The sequence below is a fragment of the Tachypleus tridentatus genome, chromosome 12, assembly GCF_004210375.1.
Source record: "Tachypleus tridentatus isolate NWPU-2018 chromosome 12, ASM421037v1, whole genome shotgun sequence".
NCBI classification, from domain to species: domain Eukaryota; kingdom Metazoa; phylum Arthropoda; class Merostomata; order Xiphosura; family Limulidae; genus Tachypleus; species Tachypleus tridentatus.
In genome coordinates, this window is record NC_134836.1 from 30,196,232 (window position 1) to 30,204,122 (window position 7,891).

The following is a 7,891-nucleotide window of genomic DNA, read 5'->3' on the forward strand; positions in this document are numbered from 1 at the left end:
TCCTTAACTTCTCCATCGAATCTCATCACAAAAGATCCTTCACTGAAATTAAAAATGTTTAAAGTAAGGTATTTGTTTTAAGCTTGTTAAGCTGTTCAAATACATCCTTGCTATTTCTTAAAGCTGTTTATAATAGCTTATGCCTCTCTCTTAAAGACACGAACGTTATTTTCAGTAGTTTCACATAACTTCCGTGGTATAGATTAATAACTACCAAAAAGAAAAAAAGCACAAATTTATATTTCTCATGAATATAGAAATATACATTTGTAAACAAAAATGTATATAAAATACCACATTTATTTAGAGTTAGTGCTGTGACAGTGAAAAACACAAAGTTACTAAATATGACGCAATATGTTGACCTTACCGGTTGTCTGTACATTAAAAGGTCATTCCAGTCACGGTGTGAAAGCAAAATGCAACACCAAATTCAAGCATTAACTGGAACAAATTTTGTAACTTTTTTTGAAATATAACATTTGACATGTTTCTCTAATTCGTTTTGTTTTCTGTTCAGCATGAAGTCACTCTGGTAGATATTGTCAAAGATGTAAATAACTTGTACACGAGGACTAGAAGGTACAGTGTCTTGCAAAACTATCCAAACCATTACAACGTTTCTCCATTTTATGCCATCTGAATTTACAATCATGAAGCTTTCAAAGAAAACTTTAAAATCTACATAATCTATCCATAATGGAATAAGTTAAAAAAACTTGATTTCAGAGCAAAAGTATCTGTTCAAACCACAACTCCCATAGTGATACAACAAACCAGCAGGGTCAAGGAGTTTTCCAAATAAGTCAGTCATGAAGTGGTAGAGAAACACAGATTAAGAGAAAATTTCAAAATCGCTGATTACTGATTTATCCTTCGAGTATGACGAATGCTACTGTGAAACCAACACTGACTTTGATAGTTTTGTAGTTCCATGTTTGTGATGGGAGTCAGTGTTCATAGATCTACAATATCCCAGCCTCTACACAAAACTCATCAGTATGAAAAAGTGACAAGAAAAAGCCATTACTGAAAATGAATAATCTTAAATCGCGTATAATTTTGGCGACAAAGCATGTAAATGATACTACAGACATGTGACATAAGGTTTATGGTCAAATGAGACAAAAATTAGCTTTTATGTCTAAATTAAAAGCATTGCATCTGACGCAAGCCCAACACTTCACATCACCCGGTCAACACTATCCCTACCGTCAACCATAAGACTGGAAAACTTGTAAGAATTAAACGTAAAGGTGAATGGAGTAAAGTACAGGCGGATTATAGAGGAAAACCTGTTAGAGTCAATCAAGAATCTGTACCTGATTTGAAAATTCAAATTTCAGCAGAACAATGACTCAAAACACAAGATCTAAGCAATACTGGAGTGGTTTCAAAATAAGAAAGTGAATGTTTTTAGAGGCCAAGTCAAAGTTATGACTTGAATCGTATAGATAATTTATGGAGAGACTCGAAGATTGCAGTTAATCAACAATTCCCACAGAATTTCTCGAAATTTCACTGTGCAAAGATCGTAGAGAGCTGTCCAAATAACTCACAGCTGTAACTGCTGCCAAAGGGGCTTCCTCCGAGTTCTGAGTCATGCAATCAACAAATTTCAGTTTATGATTTTGTTTGTTTTTTGTAGGATTCGCTAACATTCAGCCTCTTTCAAACATAAAGAGAATTTGATCATTAGGGATTTCAATAAAACAGGTTCATTAACAAAAGTGTTTACATTATTTGTATTTTATCAAAATGTTACATGACTGGAAGGAGAATACTAGTTTTGCAAGGAGGCCCGGCATGGCTTAGCGCGTTAAGGCGTGCACTTCGTAATCTGAGGGTCGCGGGTTCGCGCCCGAGTCGCGCCAAACGTGCTCGCCCTCCAAGCTGTGGGGGCGTTATAATGTTACGGTCAATTCCACTATTCGTTGGTAAAAGAGAAGCCCAAGAGTTGGCGGTGGGTGGTGATGACTAGCTGCCTTCCCTCTAGTCCTACACTGCTAAATTAGGGATAACCCTCGAGTAGCTTTGTGCGAAATTCCAAAACAAACAAACTTTTGCAAGGCACTATATAGGTTCTGTTAAACCACATAAAAACAAAGTTCTCACTTACATATCTTACATACGATGACTTTTAAATTTCAATGATCCCGAATAAATTCTTCGTTACTTAAATTTGGAAAACAAAAATAAATGAATGGTAAAGAAATAAAAGTACGACATTCAAACTAAATCCTACAATATCTTTTGTCCTTTTTATTTTAAGCACATTTCATCAGATGTGGCGCTCTTATTACTTTACAAACTAAACTATAATGCCAGATGAGAATCATAGTTTAGGATATTACAGTCTTACAGTGTATGCTAGTATTTTTCAGAATTTGACGAGTCATAACTGAATACAATTACAAGGCTTAAAGTGTTTGTTAGTATTCCTTATAGTCTAGCCAGTCATTGGATATAATAACTAGGCTTAACTTGCATGACTATTGCCCTGACCGTTTGATCAGTCATTATTAGATAGAATTATTAGGCTTAAAATGTACGTTCTTGCCGTTTGCCCATTCTTTACTGGACACAGTTTTTTAGGCTTAATGTGTACGTTAGTAGCCCTTACAGTTTGGTCAATCATTACTATACGTAATTATGTTAGTAGCTTTTATCATTTTACCACTTGTTATCGGTTGAAATATTAAAGCTTAAATTGTACGTCAGCGACCTTTATCGTTTAGTTTAATTTGTTTGTTTTGGAATTTCGCACAAAGCTACTCGAGGGCTATCTGTGCTAGCCGTCCCTAATTTAGCAGTGTAAGACTAGAGGGAAGGCAGCTAGTCATCACCACCCACCGCCAACTCTTGGGCTACTCTCTTACCAACGAATAGTGGGATTGACCGTCACATTATAACGCTCCCACGGCTGGGAGGGCGAGCATGTTTGGCGCGACGCGGGCGCGAACTCGCGACCCTCAGATTACGAGTCGCACGCCTTATGCGCTTGGCCATGCCAGGCCCGTTTAGTTTAGTTTAGTTTATGATTGAGTTGTTTGAATTGTGACTTACGATGCAAATTATTGTTTTCTGTTACTTGCTTTACATAATTTTAAAGAGAAAGAAAAAGAAGATATTCAAAATCCTTCAATAATGATTACTTTGAAGACTACTTATTTGTTGGCCCGGCATGGCCAAGGGGATTAAGGCGTTCGACTCGTAATCTGAGGGTCGCGGGTTCGAATCCCCCTCACACCAAACACGCTCGCCCTTTCAGCCGTGGGGGAGTTATAATGTGACGAACAATCCCATTATTCGTTTGTAAAAGTTTTCAAATACCTCTCTGTATCGAACGGTTTGCTCTTTTTTTTTTTTTTTACAAATTATCTAGTAGTTTAAATCTTTCTTTTATTGTTAGTTTTGAACAAGTTATTCTAATAATCTGGTTTATTTACAGTTCCTTAAAATAAATACTGACAACAAAAAAATCAATTTCTCTCGCTTTATTTTAAATATTGCAATTAACACCACTTTCTTCACCACTTGTGGTGAGGTAGTTTATATTTGCTTTGTTGTTATTTATCAGTGAGTGATTACCATCTACCCCCAGAGGGATTTTGGTCTGCATGTCCGCGAACACATCTCGAAAATGCAAAAGCTGAAATTTTTTACAACAGATATGGTATCCCCATCATACAGTCCTCCCCTAATCTGGTCTAGATCCAGAACACTTAGAAACATTTTTTAAAAATACAGATATAATGCATACTTTCAGTATGTTAATAACTGTGTAACAAGTGATTGGATTCGGGGAGGTAAGTCTATGCAGTCTCCTTGATTGCCCTTACTATGAAATATACTTAAGGACACGTGTTTTATTGTTGAACTTGAGGGTACTTTGGGAAGTTGTTCTCTATTCGAACAGTATAAAAACTCGGCAATGTATACAAACACAAAGGAAAAAATTGGTTTGTCATTAGTGCTTAATAGAATTCTAAATAAAGTATTTTATGTTTGTAACTATTGCAAGTGTACACATTTGTCTTAAGGTTAAAAAAAATACAGGTGTATACACCCCCCATTGACTAAGATTGCTTATAATGCTGAAATTTGGGCTTCAATAACCTCGATGCACGGAGAACAGATAACTATAATTTAGATTTGCAATTAAAAACAAAGAAATAATAGTCGTATATTCCAGTTTGATAGCACGTGCACTCTTAATTAAAGAAAAGTAATGGTAAACAATTATAGCGAATGTTATAAAATATTTTAAAATGTTGTTATTACAAACTACTAATTAGATGTTATAGAATGTTGAGCATAGACGAGTTCAAGTTCGTAAAGTAAAGCCACTTACAAGCGATCAACCTTGCTTTTCGTTGTTATTTGCAAGATGGCGACTAGGATCCAGACATTGTCCCAGCACTATGATCACTGACTCTCGCTTTAAAACATGCTTCTGATGTTGCATTCCTATTCATAAATACAGTTTTGCAAAAATTTGGTACTTTGATAAAGCACAAGATGCATACTTCGTGAAAAATTATAACGCCAACTTTATACAACAAAGTGCCGAATTTTGTGAAACAATGCATAATTTTTCATCTTGAAAAATACAAGCTATAATTACCAAATTACAAACCTAATTATATTCTCAGTTGGAAACAAACACTCTTTTAAAGTAATTTTCCTGACATAATTAAAATCTCACTTTGAAACAAACTGAAAATTGCAAACAAACTTTCAAATTCTCTTCATAAAAAATAAATAAAAAGATAAACTGTATGAAAAATATTTGGTTGAGACATTGTCCTTTTTTTTGCAAAACCTGATAAGATGTCTGTGTCCTGCTTGCTAGTTTGTTGATAATTTAATATGGGTATTATTATTATTATGGTATTGCACTATTTAAGGTTACTTTCAAGGTTTCTTGTCTTGAGTAAGGGTAAACAGAGGCTTTTGATATAATGATCCCTTTGTCTACTATATCATACATCTATTAAAAATTAAACTTTACATAATCTAATACTTCTGTGTGCAAGTTTCTCAAGAAAAGAAATACAACTAACCAAGTTATGAGTATTATGTTTTAACTTAAATTTGTAGAACACAATAATAAGTGTATGCATTAGTACAAAATATTTTGATTGCAGTCTAAACTGATCATTGGAAAAATTCTATACTGTTATTCAGGTAAATGGTTCATTGCAGCTGTTATTGCATTATTGCCAAATGGTTAGACACAGCAAATTTTTTTGAAGATCCACCATGTATAAAAAGAAAATTGTGGTGAAAGGTGGAACAAAAATGAAAGAAAATGGATTTCCTAGAAATGGAAAACCATGTGATAAGTAAAGAAATTTCTCGAAGCATGCAGAAAAATTTGACATAAACAATGTAATGAGAAAGGCTGGAAGAAACTAGGAGCTTTTTACTTATAGGAAGCTGATCTTGGTAATAAAATACTTTCAAAGTCCACCTGCTAGCTACCTATTATCCTCAATAAGCTCACATTTCATCACCCAATAAATTCAGAAATTGCAGACATCAAAATCATTTGGCCAAGACACAAAGTAACATACATACCTCCACTGCTTTTTCTAAAGTTGTAAGTCCACCAAAATGAAAAGGAAGAACACCCAGCTTCCAAAATGATTCACTGATTTCTTAGAAGGAAGGAAGGAAAGACAAGAAGTGAAAAAAGTAAAAGAATTAAAGGAACAACAGAATCTGCAAGCAATAAACAAACTTACAGATATCATAATACAACTTGTTGAAAGAAATGAAAGAAAAATAATATTTTTATTTCTTTATAAATTTGTGTTTAAAGTGGAAATTAAAAACATTATAATAAAGTAATTATGTTAAAATGAGAAACCTGTGGCTTGTTTTCACTTTTTGTACTTTATATTTTAGTAGTATAATATCTATACCTGTAATTAATTCATTGTGTTATGGGGTTAACTATCACTTTTCTTTATTTGTTGCTCCTGGGACAAATTTTTTACATTAAATAGTTTGACAGTTAAATTTTACTACAGGTTGCACACAGAACAAAACAGAAAAAAAAATATGTAATAAGGCCTAATTATATATAAACAAACATAAAAACAACACTTCCAAAAATCTAAAAGTTGTTTGTGCAACAGACCACATGTGTAAAAGTTATTTTTTGGCACTGAAAAGTGTTTCCCAGAAAATCTCTCTCTTTGCAATAGCCTCCTTGTTAGTAACTGGATTTGTTTCTTTAATGTGCAATAATTAAGTGTCAACATCCATAACAACATTATCTCATTGAATTATGCATACATTGTGCAATATGCAATAAGCTGTTATGATTTTGGGTACCACTTCAACTTTTTCATTTTCAAGTACTTTAATCATCTAAGTCTATTTGTTATTAGCCAAATGCTTCCACTCAAGTCATTTGAAACTGAGTTGCACATTACATTGTTTTTGCTGCATTATCACATTTTCATAGTCTTTATATGGCAATATTAAAAACAAATTTAGCCACTGTCGTCCAGTAAATGAACATTTATAGTTACTGATGCAAAAATATTTGGCTGTTTTCCACTCCCGTGCATCATTGGATGATCCTGGCCAGCCTACAAATTTGGAATCACAAACTGCTTGTATAATTACAGAGTAAAATCCCTCCTTGTTATAATAACTGGCTTATTCTCTTCCTACCAATTATTTCCAACCAGTTTTTTAAACATCTGTCAGCAAGAACATTCTCAGTGTTCTTTCCAGATGGCTACTTAATATACCAATTTACCAGGTCACATAAATTATTACACAACAACTCTCCACTATATCAAAAAAGTGACATTTTGATACACGAAAGGATGAAACACCTTAGTACAACTCCTGATTTTAAAGTGTCCATAAAGGTGCTAAAACACTTTTCTGTTGCGACTCTAGGCCTTCCCACAGTACTGCAAAAATTTCTTGTGGCCACATGTTTGACATCTTCCTGCAATAATAAACGAAAATATGTTAAGAAGTCTACCTATGATATACCTATGAGAAAAGAAATTAATCAAACCACAGGAATTTTTTTTTGTTACTCAAAATCTATGAATGAACTAAAAACATACTACAACCAAAATGAATCGAATAATATAACACAATGTATTATCAATTACACTTGTGCTATTTTAATGAAGCATTTAAATATGTTATTAAAAATAAATTCCATTAACAGCGCACAAGTGAAATACCATTAGCACAACACTCGTGTTCAAATTCACGAAATCACTAGTCATATGATCTAAATCACTGAAATTATGCTAGTAATAATAATGTTACTATTAATACAACCAGCTACACTCAGGCATTCAATACTAGTACTAACATTACTCGGGTAACCTTATGGTGGGAAAAAACTGTCTAAAAAGAGGTTTAAAATTGGTCAAAAATATGCCAGCAAGCTTGAACCTACTGTAAACTTAGGCCTACCTCACCTGTAGACTTCTTCCTCGAAAGCATCGTTCAATCCATATACTGTGTCACTGTCTTCTCCACATAATCTTTCACTTTGGCTCCGTCAGTTTTACCAGCATTGCTGCAGTGCAACGCAACTCATACAGCAATATCTTTATCTCTATCCGAGTTGTCTAAATTGTATACTATAAATCACAATGAACATCAGCTGTGTAGGCAATTGCTACAGTAACAATTTCACACCAAATGTGCGCCATCTTGGCTAAGGAAACTTTTTAGGAGTCTTTTGTAAACAGCTTGCAAGCAGTGACGTTTTACTGGTAGATAACTGCAAGCAGATCGCTGAGTGCGTTGTAATTTACTAACATGTCCATTATTTCCCGCCAGATTTTCAGTCACTAGGGAAACTGTGTAACTCCGCGACGAAAACTAGTTTTCTTAATGT

General features: G+C 33.9%; 1 long non-coding RNA gene across 2 annotated transcripts; it reads right to left on the bottom strand.

The window, feature by feature from the left end:
* Nucleotides 1-5,957: 5,957 nt before the first annotated feature.
* On the bottom strand, nucleotides 5,958-7,835 carry LOC143235454 (uncharacterized). 2 transcript variants are annotated; one of them, XR_013019198.1, is made up of 2 exons: nucleotides 7,467-7,835; nucleotides 5,958-6,976 (listed from the first exon to the last, which is right to left on the bottom strand). It is a non-coding gene; the product is annotated as an uncharacterized LOC143235454 (long non-coding RNA). The 2 variants fall into 2 exon arrangements; XR_013019197.1 differs by having other exon boundaries at nucleotides 7,462-7,835.
* Between the last annotated feature and the right edge of the window lie 56 nt (nucleotides 7,836-7,891).